This window comes from Cnephaeus nilssonii (assembly GCF_951640355.1).
Source record: "Cnephaeus nilssonii genome assembly, chromosome: 8".
Lineage (NCBI taxonomy): Eukaryota > Metazoa > Chordata > Mammalia > Chiroptera > Vespertilionidae > Cnephaeus > Cnephaeus nilssonii.
Window position 1 is genome coordinate 16,637,259 of NC_137079.1, and position 15,832 is coordinate 16,653,090.

General features: G+C 40.5%; 1 protein-coding gene and 1 pseudogene across 2 annotated transcripts in view; one reads left to right on the forward strand and one right to left on the reverse strand.

Annotated features, from left to right (window-relative positions):
* TNKS (tankyrase) overlaps positions 1-15,832 on the forward strand; it is a 163,907-nt gene that overhangs the window by 45,557 nt on the left and 102,518 nt on the right. The gene's annotated exons all lie outside the window — the stretch shown is intronic.
* On the reverse strand, positions 7-14,241 carry LOC307104307 (Golgi-associated RAB2 interactor protein 6-like; annotated as a pseudogene). The gene has a single exon. The product of its transcript is annotated as a Golgi-associated RAB2 interactor protein 6-like (transcript).

A 15,832-nucleotide genomic window follows, 5' to 3' on the forward strand; every position in this document is an offset into this window, starting at 1 on the left:
CCAAGAGCTACTGAATTAGTTCATCTATGGAACTACTGGCTTGATTTTAGAAAATCTTTATGCACTGAATTTTATTTTGTTTCTACTGATTAAGCTCAACAAAAATATGTGCCATTATCTCTACTTCTTGATTGATTTGGTACGTTAACAGTCTCATTAATTGCTATGCTTGCTCTTACAAGCATTAAGCGATAGGATTGTTTATTCTAGTTAGAATTTCTGAGAATTATAGCATTGAATGGTAACATATATTACTAATATTGTAGTCATTTTTTATTGTTTAGATCGTAATTTTCTTGTACCTCATCTTCTGGTTGACTCTTTTGAAGACCTTCACTATGGAGCAAACAAGGGCATTTGTATTACTTTATAAAGTAGTTTTGATTGGAAAGACAACCTGCTGCCGTATTACTTAGATCAATAGTTAAATAAAATATGATGCTGCTTTTTCCTTGCCACCCTGATTATATTTTTGTTGTATCTTCTCACTTTATCATGTTACCTAACTACTTTTTTAACTGAGGCAATGTCCGTTTTACTTCAGATAATGAAAATTTTTGGCTTCACTATTGGTTTTATTAAGACAAATGTCAAGAACCAGCAAAGAGGAAATGATATCTCATAATTAGTATAGAAAATAATGCTATAAGTAATATGGCATTGAGCAATTGTTTTCATTGATCTTCATTCTCAAAATGCTGCATTGGATCTATTTTTGTTTTTATTCTTAACATCTGAGTTTTGCTGCCTTTGCCTTCTTTTACTTAACTGACCTTTGTAATTTGGAGCCTCTTTGTCACTGCAGTGCTAAGAGTATTGTTGTAAGTGCTTGTGTGCAAGTAAATGACTTTTTGCTTCCTTTAAATTTGCCCATATTTGAAGAAAATAAGTCGTTTGTTCACTTTTAAGTTTGGTGTCATGCTGTGCATTTTTAACAAAGATTCTGAGGTGAATGGAAAACATTTATATACAGAAAGCTTTGAAAATATGCGGAATTCTGGTTAATTATTCTGTATAGAAGACAACTTCCCACTGTGCTAAAATTAATATAATCTCTGCAAATCAGAGTAATATGATTTTTCTCAATTAAAAGGTTAGGTGATTGGGATACTGAATCAAGATAACATACACTAGAGAAATAAATCTATTTTAAACCAGTGTAGATAAGACATTTAAGTATAATTATAAAATTTTAAATAATGAAATTAAAATATATAGCCTCGGGCTTGCTTAGGCTCTGCAGCCTTTCACTGTCTTCTTTTAACAAAGCCCTGGCAACAATCGCAGCTTTGGATTGGTCTCTGACGAAAGGAGAAATATGGTTCAGAGTAATGGAGGTAGATTATAAATGCTGACCATGACTGTCTCTATATCTGAGTGTCCTCCTTCTGACCTTTTCTTCTCTTCAGCCCTCAACACCTGTCTTGTCCTTTTGTTAGAATCATTTAATGCAACACTGCTTTTAGATCCACTTACATTTTTCTAAGAGAAGGTTTTAAATATAAGTTAATTAACAAGAAGAAGCTACCTCCTAATTTGCAATGGACTTTAGGTGAGATCATCTTGGCTGTTTAAGTTTGGGAAAGAGCTGTGGCATAATACGTCATGGAGACTGAAGATTCCTGGAGAACAGATACTGTATCTATATGTTAGACTTGATTTGAAAAGCATCTATCACTGCATCTTGTTTAGATTAGGACGATATTCATTCTTCTTGGTCATAATACTGTTGATTAATTATTCTTTTCAAGAATATTTACTTTTTTTGGAAATGACATACAACTTTTCAGTTATGATTTATGAAACATTCTAGAACATTCTGGTAATAGTAATTTGTGGAAAATATAAGCTAATGATATTTACACATTCATGTTATATAATGTAGTAAAATAACACTTAAGTGAAATGTATTTCCATATGTATTTCTGCCCATGCAGGTTCTCTTCTAAGCAATTCTTTGGAATTATAGTGGAAGTACTACTTCTGAAGCTAAATTGAAAAGATTAAGCATTAATAAAAGGGAATCTTTTGAAAGGAATGACTTAGAGTTATTAGAGACTATAGGCTGTAGGTTTGTATGGTGTTGGCTGTAGGTTTGTCATAAGGGCTTTTATTATGTTGAGGTATTATCCCTCTATTTCCACTTTGCTGAGAGTTTTTTTTTATCTGTTGGATTTTGTCAAATGCTTTTTTTGCATCAATTGATATGATTATGTGATTTTTGTCTCTCAGTTTATGTGATGTATCACATTTATTGATTTGCGGATATTGTACCATCCTTGCATCCCTGGAATAAATCCCACTTGATCATGGTGTATGATCTTTCTAATGTATTGCTGAATCCGATTTGCTAGAATTTTGTTGAGTATTTTAGCATCTATGTTCATCAAGGATATTGGCCTATAGTTCTCTTTTTTTGTGGTGTCTTTATCTGGTTTTGGGATTAGGGTAATACTGGCTTCATAGAAAGAGCTTGGAAGTGTGCCTTCCTCTTGAATTTTTTGGAATAGTCTGAGGAGGATAGGTTTTAGGTCTTCTTTGAATGCTTGGTAGAACTTCCCTGTAAAGCCATCCGGATCAGGACTTTTATTTGCTGGAAGATTTTTGATTGCTGTTTCAATTTCTTCGGTAGTTATCAGCCTATTCAGGTTTTTTGATTCTTCTTGGTTGCGTTTTGGGAGCTTGTATTTTTCTAAGAATATGTCCATTTCATCTGGGTTGTCCATTTTGTTGGAATAGAGTTGTTCATAGTATTTTTTCATAATCATTTGTATTTCTGTGGGATCAGTTGTTACTTCACCTCTTTCATTTCTGATTTTGTTTATTTGGGTGCTCTCTGCTTTTTGGTGAGCCTGGCTAGAGGTTCATCAATCTTGTTTATCCTCTCAAAGAACCAGCTCTTGGTTTTGTTGATCTTCTGTGTTGTTTTTTTTTTTGGTCTCTATGTCGTTTATCTCCACTCTGATCTTTATTATTGCCTTCCTTCTGCTTATGCTGGGCTTTTCTTGTTGCTCTCTTTCTAACTCTTTGAGTTGTAGGGTTAGATAATTTATTACCATTGTTTCTTGTTTTTTGAGGTAGGCCTGTAGAGCTATGAACTACCCTCTCAAGACTGCTTTCACTGTGTCCCATAGTTTTTGGATTGTTGTATTTTCATTGTCATTTGTTGCCATGATGCTTTTTATTTCTTCTTTGATCTCTCTGGTAACCCAGTCGTTGTTTAACCCTTTGCACTCGCTTGCTTTTTTCTCGATTCCTTTATTCTAATGCTAACCATGTCGAGTCACACTCGACATCCGAGTGCAAAAGGTTAATAGCATACTATTTAGCCTCCAGGTGTTTGATTTTTTTTTAATTGTTTTTATTGTAGTTGATTTCTAGTTTTATGCCATTGTGATCTGAGAAGATGCTTGATATGATTTCTATTTTCTTGAATTTGAAGAGACTTTGTCTTTGTCCCAACATACGGTCTATTTTTGAAAATGACCCATGTGCACTTGAGAAGAATGTATATTTTGTGGCTTTGGGGTAAAATGTTCTGAAGATGTCAATTAATTCCATCTGATCTAGTGAGTCATTTAGGATTAATGTTTCTTTGCTGATTTTTTGTTTAGAGGCTTTGTCCAATGGTGATAGTGGGCTATTAAAGTCCCCTACTATGACTGTATTGCTGTCAATCTCTCCCTTGATATCGTCCAAAAGTTTTTTTAATCTATTTGGGTGCTCCTGTATTGGGTGTGTATATGTTTACCAGAGTTCTACCTTCTTGTTGGATTGCTCCCTTTAGTATTATGAAGTGGCCTTCCTTATCTTCTTATATCCTTCACTTTGAGATCTAATTTGTCAGATATAAGTATTGCTATCCCAGCTTTTTTTTCATTTCCATTTACCTGAAATACCTTTTTTCATCCCTTCACCATCAGTCTGTGTGAGTCCTTTTTTCTGAGGTGGGTTTCCTGGAGACAGCAGATATATGGGTCTTGTTTTCTTATCCACTCGGCTACCCTGTGTCTTTTGATTGGGGCATTTAATCCATTTACATTTAAAGTTATTATTAACTAGAGGCCCAGTGCACGAAATTCGTGCACTGGGTGTGTGTGTGTGGGGGGGTGTCCCTCAGCCCAGCCTGCACCCTCTCCAATCTGGGACCGCTTGTGGGATGTTTGACTGCTGGTTTAGGCCTGAGCCCACAATCCGGAACTGCCGGCTCCCAACCACTCGCCTGCCTGCCAGTCTGATCACCTCTAACCACTCCCCTGACAGCCTGATCGATACCTAACTGCTCCCCTGCCGGCCCGATTACCCCCAATTGCCCTCCCCTGCCGGCCCGATCGCCCCCAACTGCCCTCCCCAGCTGGCCCAGTAACCCCCAACTACCCTCCACTGCTGGCCAAGTTGCCCCCAACTGCCCTCCCCTGCCGGCCCAGTCACCCCAACTGCCCTCCCCTGCCGGCCTGGTCACCCCCAACTGCCCTCCCCTGCAGGCCTGGTCCTCCCCAACTGCCCTCCCCTGCAGGCCTGGTCCCTCCCAACTGCCCTCCCTCCCCTGCAGGCAAGGTCGCCTCCAAATGCCCTCCCCTGCTGGCCTTCTTGTGGCGGCCATCTTTGACCACATGGGGGCGGCCATCTTGTGCAAGGGTGTGAGGGTCAATTTGCATATTACCTCTTTATTATATAGGATAGGTACTTGTTTGTCACCATTTTTATTTTTTATGCCTGTGTTCCTTCTTCGCTTCCTATTCTTTTTACAGCAGACCCTTAAGCATTTCCTGCATTGCTGGTTTGGTGGTGATAAACTCCCTTAGTCCTTTTTTGTCTGTGAAGCTCCTGATTTCACCCTCAATTTTGATTGATTGCCTTGCTGAGTACAGTATTCTTGGATTCAGACCCTTCCTTTGCATGACTTTGTATATTTCATTCCATTCCCTTTTGGCTTGATGTGTTTCTGTTGAAAAATCAGTCACTAGTCTGATGGGGGATCCTTTGTAGGTAACTTTCTGTCTCTCTCTGGCCGCTTTTAAGATTCTTACTTTGTCGTTGGTGTTTGCCAATTTAATTATAATGTGCCTTGGCGTCAGTCTTTTGGGGTTCATTTTGTTTGGGACTCTGTGAACTTCTTGGACTTGTGTGAGTTTTTTCTTCCCTATATCAGGAAAGTTTTCTGTCATTATTTCTTCAAACAGGTTTTTTATTCTTTGCTCAGTTTCCTCTCCTTCTGGCACCCCTATTATGCAGATGTTGTTTTGTTTCATGGTGTCCCAAAGCTCCTTTAGGCTCTTCTCTTGTTTTTTAAGCTTTTCTTTTTTTCTAGATGCTGCTCTGCTTGGGTATTTTTTCCTACCTTGTCTTCTAGCTCACTGATGCGGTCCTCTACTTCTTCTAGTCTACTGTTGATGCTTTCTATTGAGTTCTTTATTGCAGTGATGTCATTTTTCATTTTTTCTTGGTTCTTCTTCATTTCCTCTTGGTTCTTACACATATTGTTGAATTTGTCTTCCAACCTTTTCAGCGACCTTATGACCATTTCTCTGAATTCTTTCTCTGACATATTGCTTGCCTCCATTTCGTTTACTTCCTTTTCTGGTTATGCCTCCTTTTCTTTCATATGTGGGCTGTTTCTTTGTCTCCCTAGGATCTCTCCTCTCCAGGTGTCTGGTTATGTAGCTCTCTCTCTCCTGTGTTGACTTAAAGGCACAAAATACAACACAACAAGGCACAATGCACAAGGCATTGAACACAAATGTATTCACGATACTAATAACCCCAAACAAAGGTGGCCACCGGAGAAAAGAGAATTAGGGGATTAAAAAATAAAAGAGTGCAAAAATGATATTTAGAAAAGGAAAAAAAAATAAGAGAGAAAAGAAAGAGAATAAAAAAGAAGGGGGGAAAAACTATTTATATGGGGAGAAAACTCCAATAGAACAACAACTAATCAAAAAAAAAAAAATGCAAACAACTAACACCCAGATATGAATGCAAACTACAAACAACAACTAATAATAAGCGAGGAGAGGAAAAACAGAACCCCCCCCAAAAAAAGAGAGAAACAATCATACAAACAAACAAACAAACAAATCTAATCAACAATCAAACTAACAACAACAATAGGACAGAGAGAAAGAAGGGCAAAACAAAACAAAATAAAACCAAAAACATAAATTAAAAATAAAAAACAAAAAAAGGGAAGAGAGAAAAAAAATTTGGGTAGTGAAGAAAGAGAAGAGAGAAGTATGTATGGACTTGCAGCAGGGAATCGGAAATTAGATAGATATATAAGTAGGATGAATTTTTAACGGGGTAAAAAGAAGGAATAGGGAAAATCTAAAGCAGGAATAGGGTAAGAGAAACGGCAACAAAAGGGGAAAAGTGAAGAAAAGAGTGTTGGCATAAAGGTAAAGTTGAGGTAGAGTAAAATGATGCTAAAGGAAAAATGAAAATAGGATGTAGAGCACTAATTCCAAAATAAAATAAAATAAAATGAAAATTTTTAAAAAAGGTAAAATAGTAGTAGTAATAATACTGATTAAAAATAAAAATATAATAATTAAAAAGGTAAAATCAGTTGAGAAAAAAGAAAAAAATTTAGTTTCTTAAGTAAAAGATAAAAAATAATAATGTGCAGTAGTGAAGGTCATTCACTCCTCTACTGTTCTGTTTGGTATGCCTGTTTCCTTGTCAGGTAGTCAGGACAGTATTGAAGTTCCCTGCATTCCACAGCTCCTCTGTGGCGTACGCCACAATCTTGTTTTCAAGCAGGCAGTATTTCTTTGTTACTCAGCCTGCCTGTGGTTGTATTTACACAAGAGTCAGTTTGTGATTCAACACCTGAGAGGCAGTGTTTCTGTATTGACATCTGGGGCTATAAGTCCTCTCAACTCAGTATTTAGAATTCGTTTTTCCTGCTGCACTTACTACTGGTTTAGGGATGTGGCCTGCCCTAGAGCTGGTTTTCTGATTGTTTCTCCCTGCTCTGATCCCCAGGTTCCACAAAAACAATTTCCCCCTGTAGTCTCTGAGAGTGTTTTTAATTGGGTCATCCAATGTACTGGGCTTAGTGATCAAAAGCAAGGATTTAAAGAGAAAAAGAGCCAGAGTAAGTGCACGAACTCACGACCTTTTCGCCCTGGCACTGCGCGCTTCTCTGCTCACATCTTTTTGCACGTCTTTTTCCCCTGGCACAGCACAGCCGGTTTACTGGTAAAGCTTCAGGCTGCCTTTTTGTGCCCAGCCCAGCTATGGGTTGATTTCTAGAGTTACCTTCTGTCAGCAGCCCTGTGGACCCCCTTCCACATTTGCGGACTACGCTGGCCCCAATGTCCGAAGAATTTGTGGGGTGCAGACTTTCTCTGAACCTCTAGATCCCGCTGCGCGCGTTTCTCCCTTCAGTCTGGATCACAGACCTCACCTTTCTCTGGGCAAAATCTGACCTTTCCGTGAGGAGGTGCAGAGCTCGTCCGAGTCTGCGTATTCGCACTGCTCGAGACCCGGTGTTTGTGGGTTCGCTGCTGGTTCCTGGGTGTATGGTTGTAGGGTCCCAGGAGGTATCCCATTCTTCCCGATTGATGGTAAGGCTAGGCTTCCGATTACAGCCACTCTCCCCTTCAAGATGGCGCAGTCTCTGCAGCAGAGCTGGTTGCGCCAAGAGAGATTTCAGCAGCAATGGAGGCTGCCCGGTCAGGGGAGCCCAGTCTGACAGTCCCCAACAGTCCCTTGGAATATAGCTATCCCTCACTCACAAATAGACACTCCCTGTATGTCCACACACACTCTCACTCACACACTATTTGCAGCCTGCCTTCCCGTTGGCAGCCATCTTCCTTTTTCCCTAAAAATATTTTTTAACCTTTTGCACTCGGATGTCGAGTGTGACTCGACACGGTTATCATTAGAATAAAGGAATAGAGAAAAAAAGCAAGCGAGTGCAAAGGGTTAATAGGTATGATGGGTGAGTTATGTACTGAGCCTTTTATCACCAGATTTCTTGGATAGCTCTTTTGATTGAGAACATTTCAATTCTGAAAGGATCAAACTTCCTGCAGCTGTCGCGTCAGACTTCCTGATGTCTAACCAGGGCCTATTTTTTACTCTTTTCTTTTGTCATGAATGCATTGTTTTGCACATTAGTTATACTACAGTGTAGCATATTTCATATCATGTATAGTGTATTTTTACTATTAGCCTACATGATTACACACAGATTTCTTGTGTTCTTAATTTTAACCTTAGAAATTATTGTTTATCAGTTATTAGGGAGCCTAAAAGTACAACATTCTTCCTAGAAAAGAAATCATAAGAGTTAATACCTTAGTTTTCAAGAAAAGCTGTACATCTATCCATCTCAGTTTTATCAGGGGAAAATTATTGTTATATTAGCATGAATTCCCTTTTAAAAATTCCCTTTAGTGCTAGGCAAGAAAGTTAAAACTTGTCATTGCAATAAAATAGTGTGAATACTCATTTTAAAGATAGATTGTAAATGTTAATCCCCTGTTAAAATTTTATGAATGGTTTGAACTGTCTATAATTTTGGACATGATTAAAAAAAGTTAAGGTTTTATTATCAAAAGTTATTGAAACACTTTTTGAAACCTTAAAAATATGAAAATAATTTAGAAGTGGAATAAAAAACTAGTACCTTTTTAAAAAGACCATATAGGACTAGGTCACATTAAATTAGCACCTATTTAATTTGTTTAGTAGCTGTTTTTTGGTGTGTGTGTTTGTATTTATTTTTATTGATTTCAGAGAAGAAGGGAGAGGGAGAGAGATAGAAACATCTATAATAATAAAAGCGTAATATGCTAATTAGACCGGACAGCCGAACGACCCTCCAGACGTAATTCCGGATGAAGCCGTGGTGGCAGGGGCCGAGGCAGAAGCGGTTAGGGGTGAATCAGGTAGGCAGGCGAGTGGTTAGGGACGATCAGGCAGGCAGGAAGAGTGGTTAGGGGCAATCAGGCAGGCAGGCAGAGTGGTTAGGGGCAATCAGGCAGGCAGGCAGGCGAGCTGTTAGGAGCCAGCAGTCCCAGATTGCGAGAGGGTGCAGGCCAGGCTGAGGGCCCCTCCCATGCACAAGTTTTGTGCACTAGGCCTCTAGTCAATAATAAGAGAGAATCATTGATTGGCTGCCTCCTGCACAGTGCATGCCACACTGGGGATCAAGCCCGCATGTGCCCTGACTGGGAATCGAACTGTGACCTCCTGGTTCATAAGTTGACACTCACCCACGGAGCCTGGCCGGCTGGGCTATTTAGTAGTTTTTATTGAATTGCTTTTTAGATAATACTTATAGCAAGCTAACCCTTCTTTTAGAAGTCAGCTTTATGTAAAATATAAAATAGAAATAATAATAACTGACAGCTCCTGAGTGCTTCATTGAGCCAAGCACTGTTCTAAGGGTATTGAATCCTCACAACAACACTAGGAGAAAGATATTATCATTGTACCATTTTTTGCAGATACAGATGTTAAGTTACTTTTACAAGTTCACACAGTCATTAAGAGAAATTATTGGGATTTGAACCAGAACCAGAGTTCTTATAGATATAGATCAGATTTTTTTTTACCTAATCATTCATTGAGAAGGATGTAGTATAACTCATATTTAAAAAATTGGACTGACCCATAAACTTGGAGCTTAAACCCAATCCAATATAATGTCTCACTCGTTTCTTAGCTTAAAGATTGTTCCTTAAAACTTAACTCATTAATAATACCTGCATGATTTATCATCATATTATCATAATAAAATTAACTAATTGGGTAATAAATTGATTTATCCAACTTTATAAATGCTATTCGTAAGTCTTTACTCTCTAGTCAGTAGTCTTGAATAATATTCATTTCAAACTAATATTTAGAATCTATAAGGAAAGATGTAATATTCGAAATGTTTGAACTATTTATTGGTAAAAGGCAGTTCAAATAAAGTAAGTCTTACACAAATTACAGGCAGTTAATGGAGTGGGAGGGAATAGAAACACTTTCTGTTTAGATAACCCAGCACTCTAATATTTCAAGCTCCTCCCATCAACCTTTTTGTGTTATTAAAGCCAGCAGGCTTACATCATTAAAACCAGCATGATTTTTCAACTCATCAAAAATGACATATTTGTGAAGCATATAACTTATTAGTGTATACCTGAGAGCAGCCATCATTTTTCCCTATAAACTAGCAACTTTATAGCATATTCATTGCAATTTGTTTTAGAGTATACCTTTTGGTTATAATTTTAACTCTAGAAGTATGTTAATGTTTTAGATATTTTTTTTAAAAATCACAAAATTAAATCAAGGATGGGGAAAAGCCCTAAAATTTGAATGCAGACAGAAACAAATGAACCATCTGCATTTAGAATAAATATACTTTCCACGAAGACCAAAAACTAAAGGCTACTTTTCCCCAGCTGGAGCTGAAACACCAAAGTCATCTCACCAGAGCAGAGTGGAACAGATTAGAATAGAGTAGCACTAAGCTGGGTAGAGTGGAGTGGAGCTGCCTAGCTGAATGGAATACTACTCGGCTGTAAAAAAAAAAAAAAGAAGAAGGAAATCTTACCCTTTGCAACAGCTTAGATTGGACCTGGAGAGTATTATGCTGAATGAAATAAGCAGTCAAAGACAAATAGCATATGATTTCACTATATGTGGAATCTAATGAACAAAATAAACACACAAAATGGAAACACTCATAGATACAGAGAACAGACTGACAGCTGTCAGAGGGAAGTGGGGAGGGGGCTAGGTGGAAAAGATGAAAGAGTTAAGCAAAAAAACAAACAAAAAACCACAAAACAACCCCAAAATCTCATAGACAGACAACAGTATTACCAGAAGGAAAGAGGGATGGCGGGAGGTAGGAGAGGGTAAAAGGGGGATTAATGTAGATGGAAGGAGACGTGACTTGGGGTGGTAAACACACAATACACTATACAGATGATATATTATAGAATTGTGCCCCTGAAACCTATGTAATTTTAAAAACCAATGTCATCCCCAATAAATTCAATTTAAAAAAAAAGGAGGGGCCTAGATTGGGAGGGGACCAAGTGGAGTGGATGAAGTAGAGCGGAGCTGGCTAGCTGAAGAGGTGCCTGGGCCTCAGGGCCATGCTGTTTTCACAGCAGCTCCATAGTGTTATCCAGCTGTTCCACAGCAGTGCTGTTTTCACAGCCATACTGTATTATCCTCGAGCTCTTTGTATTAAACTTTCCTTCTTCACTGCACCCCAAATTGGTGACTCCTGTTGGCGTTTGAATTGGCGCCAGTGATCCTTGGTTGACATTCCATAATGCCCCAGTGGGGCTCTGAAGCGACCAGCCAATCTGCAACCAACTCATCTGGTTCCTGATTCTGTTCTCAAGTTGTCTTCCTTGTGGCTCCTAAGGATCTTGGGAACTGTGCATTATGGTTACTTGACTTGAACTTGAGACTAATTGAATCTTTACAATACCCTGTTGGTTAGAGATTATTATCTCTAAAATTCAGAGAGGTTAAATGTCGCTTTTGAGGTCAGAGACAGCCTTTGAATGGGAAAGCTTGGAGTGGAGCCCAATTACCTAATGCTAGTGTTTATCCTCCCTCTGGATAAGCCTGTTTTTCAGCCTCACACAAGCCCTCACGATTTGTAGATGCAAAGGGTGGCCCTATCCACTGAACAAAACCAGCCAGGGCCATATCAGACCAATTTATAAATTCTTTATTTTTCTAAGGATTATAACAGGCATTTGTTTGTTTCAAGAAATGAAAGAATTGACCCACTTCAGAAAGTTAAGTTTCCCCATCTTAAAATGGGTAGGTGGATCATAACATTGGAGATCCATTCTAGTCTGTATGCATAAGTTCCATGAATGGCTAGATTGTTCCCTCCTAGAGTGTTTACCCAGGAGAGCAGCCCGAGAGCCTTCAGGTGCTCTCCTGAAGCACTCAGGCCCTCCCAGAGTCTCTGCAAAACCTTACTGCTGGGCTCTTCCTGTCCTTTGCCTCCAGCACAGGTATGTCCATCATATCCCAAGCTGGTATGGCATGGGTGCCACTATAAGCCTCCACTGGCAGTCTCAGGAAGAACACCAGGTCTTCCCAGTGTGCAAACACATCATCTTTTGCATCTGGAGGGGGCATAATTGTAGCTAAAAAGAGCGGCCAGTGGCGAGCTTCAAGTGGAGCTGTTTTTTCTCATGACTGTAGATGGACAACATTATAATCTTCAAAGGAAGCAGCCTGGTCAGCTCCAAGCTCATCACTGACTTGAGTCCCCTTCCCTGGGTGTGTCGGTCATATTTGGCACCAACTGCACCACTGCCAGCCTGCCAGCAGCATGACGTCAGGTATTTTGAGGTCGGGGCTGGTGTACACGATGCCCACAGTGACCATTTGCACACAGTTGAGCCCATCGATCACTTCTCCTCTTTTACTGATCTGGATGAAGTCGCTCTCAAACATGGGAATGCTTGTGAACATGGCGAACTCACCCTTGCACAGCTGCTGCTGCAGCTTGCCCATGGAGCCACGGAACATGTACAGCATGTGGCTGCTCTGGGCGCTGCCCTGCATAGCATCATGTTGCTGCTCATCTGTCCTTCATGAAGACTGCTGCATGTCCTCTCCAGAACCTCTGCCTCAGCCTGAACTGCAACCCCTCCCGAGCTGCCTTTAAGACTTCACTGTCCATTGTGACCTGCAGTCAGCTGCCCCACACAGCAGTGTGTCCTCATCCTCATAGCTGCCCCCCCGCCCCGCCCCCCGGAAGAGACACTATCCTCCTGCAAGCAGCCACCCTACAAAGGGGCAGGGAGTACCAAATTCTTCTTTTGTTATGTGAAACACAAGTATGTTTTTTCAAGGCCACTTGTGTTCACGCAGCTACCACAGGCAATGAATGTAAACGATGAGCAGTCCCAGGAAAACTGTCCTTATTAATCTATGAAGGTGATACTAATAGGTGACAAATAATTAAGGCTTTATAAGAATTGAATGTGTTTTTGAGCTTTTGCTTAATAGTTATCAGAAGTTCTGTGAAATATTAACTTCAGTCACCAAATTTGAATTTAAGAATATACATAAAGGATTAACAAGGAAAGCATTCCTAGGAATCTCCTTATCCTTCTCAAGCCTGCACTTAGTTGTAGATTTCTATAAACTGCTTTCTTAGAATTTCAGTTATTGGGCTTCTTCATTCATTTCTGGAAATACTGTTTGCTATTTTTTTCCTATAAGGAATTAACATATTAACACCATCTTAAGGACATTGTTATAATTGTTAACCTCCTTGTTTTCTATCTTGTTCTCCTGGGCATTAAATTTGTTGATTGTTTTGAAACAAATGATATCTGTACCCCTTTTGTTCCTTTCCTTTAATCAAGAACACAAAAAGCTGAATGTTCTGATTTGAGAGAGCATAATTCACGTCATTTTATGAGGATGCATTACCTCAGTGGGCATTAGGTGGGTACTAACTAGTTTTCCCAGGAGCTTTTTTACCAGATTAGCCTCCTTAGCTTTGTGCATATGACTGTGATAGGGAGGTGACCAGTATTTTCTCAGGGAAAGAGTGAAGCTTACCCAGAATGTCAGTAATTTAGAGCATCTTAACATTGTACATTTGAGCATCATCCTCATACAGTCTTAGAATTGCTAGACTGTTTGGATGTGGACATTGAAAGTCTTCTGAATTGACGGCCTGACTGGGCATGGAGAAACATGCAGTGACTCATATGCTCAAGTCTTTTTGAATGAAAATGAAAAATGTCTAATTATCTGAACTGACTGAATATTATCTTATGTGTGAGAATTTTTTTTTTTTAGTTTTTAGAAGATTAATTAGACAGGAAATCAGTGCTAGATAAGAAGTGCTTTACAAATAGGCTGCCTATTGATTTGTAGATTATCAGAACTGTATTTTTGCCAGTTTGTATCTTTTTTTTTTTTTCTGAAGAGGAATAACATTCTGTGTATCAATTTTTATTTGTGTTCTTTCCCTCTGGTTTTTGTCTTTGGGTGGAAAAATTCATTGTTCTTTATAATTCTAGTTTTATGTGTTGGGCTTCAGTGTTTGGAAATAGGCCCCAGGTGAGTGAAAAAGAGTCTTTTTTCTCTATTGATGTTCTAAGCTTTCCATATGTTGTTTTTTTATTATTCTATTACCCTTTGTTGCACTGAAAGTCAATGATATATTGCTTATGACAGGACATAAAAATGACTCTTGTTTTAAGAAGTTATTAGAATGCCAGTGGCAATAATAGACAGACATGGGAGAATATCCTTTTTTCCAGAAGAGCAACAAATTTTGTGAACTTGTTTGCAAAATAAGTCTTCTTTCATTTTTAAAAACTAATAAGGGAAAATAACTACTTGCTCATACTCTCTGTAAAACAAAAACATACCAAGTAGAAATATTAATGATGATTTATAAAAGAGAAGGCTAGCTAGGAATACAGAGGGAAAGAAAATTAAAAATGGAAGCATTATTTAAATGCTTTGTGCTTAGTATTACTATGCCAAAATTTGTGATTTTGCTTATTCCTTTCTCTTAAGGATATATATTTATATATGTTTGTCTCGATATTTTATGTATTTATATTTTATCCTCACCTGAGGATATGTTTATTGGTTTTTAGAGAAAGGAAGGGAAAGAGAAACATCAATGTGAGAGAGAAACATTGATTGATTGCCTCCCGTAGCACACCGACCTGGGATCGAACCTGAAACCTGGGTATGTTTTCTAGAATCAAAGCCCCAACCTTTTGGTGTATAGGTATAATGCTCCAATCAACTGAACCAGCAGGCCAGGGCTTTTATTTCTTAACAAGAGGCCCGGTGCACTAATTTGTGCATGGATGGGATCCCTTGGCCTGGCCGGCAATCAGGGCTGGTGGGCTGGGGGTAGGGACCGCTGGAGGTTGGCCGGCCGTGGGAGCGCACTGACCACCAGGGGCAGCTCCAGCATTGAGCATCTGCCTCCTGGTGGTCAATACGTGACATAGCAACTGGTCATTTGGTCAACTGGTCATAATGGTCACTTAGGCTTTTATATATATAGACTAGAGGCCCAGTGCATGATTGAATCATGCACGTGTAGGGTCCCCTACATGCTTTCGCTTTTCGCGGGGAAGCTGGGTGCCTGTCCACTGGTGCCTGTCCAAGGCACCCAGCTCCCCCACTTTTGATGGTCCGCGGCCGCTGAGGGGGGCTACCCTGCTGTTGAGAGGCGCAGGGGGCGGGACTCCCGCCCCCTGCGCCTCTCAACAGTCGCTGAAGGGGGCTGCCGCGGACACCTGGCTACCCTGCCGTTGAGAGGCGCAGCTGGGTGTCCGCGGCAGGCCCCCTCAGCGGCCGTGGATCTGGCCGTTGAGAGGCGCAGGGGGCGGGAGTCCCGCCCCCTGCGCCTCTCAACAGCAGGGTAGCCTCCCTCAGTGGCAGCGAATCCGTGCCTCTCAATGGCCGGATAGGCCACCCCGAGTCCCGCCCCCCAGCCTCCCGCCGCCCAATCGTGGGCATAGTGTAGTGATGGTAATTTACATGTTACTCTATTATTAGATAGGACTAGAGGCCCGGTGCATGAATTCGTGTACGGATGGGGTCCCTCGGGGTGGCCTGCAGAGATCAGGCCCAAGCTTGCGCCCCCAGCCTCTCAGTCCCAGCTCGTGTCCCCAGCCTCACAGCCCTGCAGCCCCACCTGGCACCCCTCCTTGGCCTAGTACCACCCCCTCAACTGCTCCACCATCCCGCCTGTGGGTTGATTGATCGGGGATGGGGCCCCCCCCCCCCCCCCCGCCACTGTTGTTCACCATCTGCGGGGCGATCGGTCGGGGCCAGGGCTGCCCCCGCCCGG